A 4911-nucleotide genomic window follows, 5' to 3' on the forward strand; every position below is an offset into this window, starting at 1 on the left:
CTCGTCCCGCACCGGGCACTGTGGGATCCGCGGGCAGGAACACATGCTCCTCCTGCTCCATCCCCCCTCCTGCTATCCGGCTCTGCCCTCACGCAGCCCGGGGGTCGCGGGGCGGGGCTGTGCCGTGTGCAGAGCCCGCCCCTGGCTGGGATTGGGCGATGGTGCCGTCAGTCGTGGATGTGGCGCGCTGATTAGTGGGAGCGGGGTGGAGCAGGGCCCCGGTGGCGGGCTGAGGGCGGCCGTGGCTGGGCAGCGGCGCCATTGTCGGTGTGTGTGTGCGGACCCGCGAGCGGCGGCAGCGGCCGGAGCGCGGTGAGGCGGCGGCGGAGCTCGGAGGCGGCCGCAGCGCAGGTGGGAGCCGCGCTGGGTTGTGCGGGGGCTCGGGGCTGGCTGCGGGCCTCGGGGGCGGCAGGGGGCTCGGGCGGGTTCGTTGTGCCGTGTCCGGCCCGTGTTGTCGCTGGCGTGAGGGCGCTGCGGGAGCGGCTGCCCGCGGTCTCCCTTGCGGCCGCTGCCTCGGCAGGAGCCGCTGGCGGAGCAGCGCTGGCTCGGCCCGGTTGCTGTGGCTGGGACAGAGGGGGCTGCCCCGTGCCCGGGGCTGTGCGGGGAAATTCCCGTGGCCGGAGGTTTCTGTGCGCAGAGGAGACAGAGGAGTCCTGTAAAAGTGACTTTATTGCTGAGCAGAGGGAGAGGCCGTTGGGCATTTGCCGTGCGCTCTCTGCCATTGTTGTAGTTCGCAGCCTTCTTTTTATCCTCATTTTCACGGCCTCATCTCCCTCTCCTTTTGCCCCCTGGCTGAGGTACTTGGAAGGTTCAGACCTCCCGATCCGGCAACTGCATGTCCGTGTTAATGTGCACCCCCACTTTTGTATAACAGCCGATATTCACGGCTCTGTTAAGGGTTTGTTCTTCTGGAAGTTCAGGAATTTAGCGGGACTTTCTGTGAGCAGCAGTCCATGTTAATTAGTAACATTTATTGAAGCTGGTGGTTTCGCCCGTTGCTTCCTTATCTACAAATCCCTGACCCCTCATTCAGCTGCTGAATGAGCTGCACTCTCAAGGTGTGGAGCATGGTAAAAAGATGAAAGTTGCTATAGCACATCAGAGGAGAAACAGCATTCGTTTAACCCATGGTCTGCCAGGGAGCCACAAAACCGTGTCCCATTCCCATCTTTCCACGTTTGGGCTGGAACATGAGGTGCTTTCGTACTTCCTTTGTTATCTGTTTCACCACTTTTCCTTTGTCATCTCTTTGCCAACAGCAGTTTGAGTAATTTAATTTTCCACAAACTCCCCTTTTTTCTGCTAAAAGGCAATATGATCCCATCCCATGGTGAAATGTTGTGTTCCTCATTTCAGTGGATTGGTCAGCAGGAAGGTCAGGAGCTGGAGCTGTCTGGTTGGTTATTGTTGCGAGGACAGCTTGTAATCTAATGATGCCATTGAAATGAGAAATGGGTTCTGTGGCTCCTGATATGAATTGGTTCGGGTTCCCAGAGGCTGGTCCCTGGTGTTGTAGAATTTGTTCTGCTGGCCGTTCATCTTTTCCCCATTTTTGGCTGCTCTCTCCAGCCAGGGCTGCATCAATTGACTGCTTTTCTCTAATTAAATAATCAAATACTTGGATACCCAACTGATTTCCCTGAATTTTTGGTAGCAAAAAATCCCCAGTGCTCTAATATACCCTATATAACACAGACAGTGACAGCACATGTTGGAGTGGGCAGAGGGATGATTCCCTTCCCATTTTTTTATAGTGAAGTTTTCCCAACATTCTCCATTTGCTGTTTCCCTTTGCAGCTTCACTCGTTTGTGTTGCAGGGTCAGATATCCTCCCCCTGGGCTCTGCCTTGAGCTGTGCAAATTCCATCAGTGCCAGCAGGCAGAGCTTGGGGTGAGGGGCAGAGGGAATCAGCCCAATTCCTGCCCCAGGCAAGAGACCCAGGTGCATTGTGCACACTTTGCCCAGCAGTGTTCATTTGCATTTCTAAAACTCCTCTGCAGGCTGCCTGGAATGAAGCTTCTCTTCCAGGGCAGCCATCTGGTGAGTCACATGTGGCCCCCCCGATATCTGCTTTTTTTTTAAAAAGTATTAACTCTTTATGAGTTCAAAGTATTATGGTTAAAGCTGTTCAGTTTTGCAAAATGCAACATAAAAGCAAACATGGAAAAATGCAGAACAAAACTTGATTTTCACACTTCTGTCCCTAACCCACCTGACCATATAAAGTGGGAATATTATGAAAATTTTTTCTCATATTGTAATTTTGTCACTGAAACTGCAGGGAAAAGAAAAACTCTGCAAGAATCTCTTTAGTTTTAGAGAGTCAAGGCATTCCTTTGTTCCTGCCAGGGTGTGCAAAAGAAATAATTTTTTTCCCAAATAGCCCAGCTGTGCAGAGAAAATCATTCCATGCCATATGAGTTTTACTGGATTTTTCCTAAACTTTATGTCGTCAGAACTAATCTAAATCCACTGGTTTAATGTTCATTGCTTCCAAGTTGTGTAAGTTTTTAGTATTTGGCTTCCTGTTGAACCCGGATTTCTTTGACTCTGATGTGAATTCGGTCTCCACACTCCTGGATTTCCTTCTCAGCCTTTTCCAGCCCAGGTGTCTCCAGCTCTGCCGGGGGCAGTGTCTGGGGTAGCTGTTGGTTGTGTTTGCTGCTGGGCAATGTTGATGTTTTGTTGCTGGTCGTTATCTCTGTGGGTGTCTTTTGGGCTGTTCCCAGTCTGTTGGGATGTTAAACTCATCTCCATTGAGTGATGTAACACCCCTTATATAAAACCTTTAAAATTCCTTTCCCAAAGGCAAACCTTTGTTTAGAGAAACCTTTCTGAGCAGAGAAATAAGATTTAAAAGAACCAAAATCGGTACATTTTGCAGCAGTGCAATGGCAGGCAGCCCAGAGTGTAGGTGTCAGTGAGCCCCAGAGTGGAATTGTGCCCTGGTGTTCCCCAGCAGCTGTGGCAGTGCAGGCCCAGCCAGCGCTGAAGCTGCAGCAGTGGCAGCAAGGCTTGGCCCCAGTGGCTGGAGATGGCAGAGGAGGGTGGCCGGGATTGCAGAGGATTCCAGGCGAGGATCTGTGGGCAGGCGCAGGGGCTTGGCCCGCTGTGGAGCCCTGGCTGCCTGAGCCTGCCCTGCGTTGCCTTCAGGGCAGGCTCAGGGGCGGTCTCCCATCGTCCTGCTGTGGGCGGGAAGTGCAAATCTGCGGGGCTTCAGAGCGCTTGAGGCCAGGCTGAGGGGTCCCCCCGTGTTGAGCTGTGCTGGCGGCTGTTTGTGGCCTCAGGGACACTTGGCATGGGCCCCTTGGCCACCAGTGGTGCTGCTTGGCACTCCTTAGGCAGGAGCCGATGTCCTGGCTGGGTGTTGGCAGCAGCAAAGTGCCAGAGCAGGCTGTGTGCCAGCCCAGCTTGCTGTGGGAGAATATGCCTTGATATCTGCTCCAGTGGTTGCTGAAGCAGTGAGAATTGCTTTTGCCCCCCTGTTAGGTGCCATGGTGTCAGCAGAAGATGTTGAAGCCTTCCTGCTCAGGGCATTTCAGTGCCAGGCTCTCACAAGCACCCACAGCTGGGCGGGTTGAGCTGAGCATGGGGGGGTGACCTGCGCTGTGTCTGATTCCCCTTCCTTAATAACAGCCTGTCTTGTAGCTCTTTTCCCTTCTGCTGCCCTTGCAGAGCCATCCACAAACACATTTTCTGCCTCAGGCCAGGGAATGTCCCATCAATCTGTCCCAGCCTGGGTCTGGAGCTCTGTCCCTTGAGTGCAGTCCTGGGTTCCTTGCCAGCCCCTCTCCAGGCTGTTCAAACAGGAGGCTGGGTTAAACCCTTGCCCTGTCCTCAGTTCTAAATCCTCCTGTGCCATTGAACAAGTTTCATACTGTAATAATCGAGCCCTGCTCATCCATTTAGAGGCTCTTCTGGTTGTCAGAGCTTTAACTTGATGCCAGACTTGAACTATAGGAGATCCTGTATAGGGTTAAATATTTTAGCACAAGGATTCCTTTGGCAAGACCCTGTTTATTATCCACCTAAAATTCACATTCTTTTTCCCTGTCTGGAAGGCCCAGTCCAGCTGCCTTAGTTAATCTTCATTTTAACACTTGAAAATTCTGTGTTTCCTCCTGCTGTCCATCCATCCAGTTTGTTGACTGGCAGGATAGGAGTGTTGTAGGGAAACATCCCTGGCTCCAAAAGCCCTGCCTTTAACCAGGACTCAATCCCAGGCTGTGAGCCCTTCCTTCCCTCTCTTGGAACAGGGTATTGCTTGTCCTGGTTGCTTTAAAGTAAATTGTAGAGGCTCCATATCTAATTTTCCCTCTTTCCCTGGGGCTGCCCACACTTTGGGGTTCACTTCAGCATAGGCCTTGTCAATCTTTTCACACAAAGGTAGAACAGAACCTGCCTCTGTTTCCCCTTTTACAGTATTAAAATCCAGCTCACAAATTCCTTCCCAGTTAATTACAATCACAGGAGGAAGAAAAAGAAATTAATTTTATTCAAAGCTATGCCCCACAACTTCTAATAGTGGTTGAACAAATCATACCTGGTCATCTTTCCCACTCATTCCCTTAAAAATTAAAGTATTCCTTTACTATTATCCCCTTTAGGTCTAAGATTCAGAGTGGATTGAGAGGCCCCTGTGTCCATCAGGAAATGCCTGCTCTCAATGCAGACCCACCCTGAATGTTCTCAAGGGCTGCAGTGTGGAGGGTCCCTGGTGTGATAGGAGCTGTGACAGCCCTGCCAATCCATGTCCATCAAGGGGTGGACTTGCTGGTCCTGAGGGTGCTGCTGTCTGTGCTTGCAGTGTCCTTGTGCCCTGCAGCTGGAGCCCTGGTTCCTTGCCAGGGGCTGTTTGGGTGGGCTCTCCCCTGGTGAGGAGGGCAATGCCTCTGCCAGGTGCTTGTGGC

Source organism: Melozone crissalis, unplaced genomic scaffold (genome assembly GCF_028551555.1).
Source record: "Melozone crissalis strain CALT ecotype California unplaced genomic scaffold, PUWL_Pcris_2 ptg000244c_1, whole genome shotgun sequence".
In the NCBI taxonomy this organism is placed as follows: domain Eukaryota; kingdom Metazoa; phylum Chordata; class Aves; order Passeriformes; family Passerellidae; genus Melozone; species Melozone crissalis.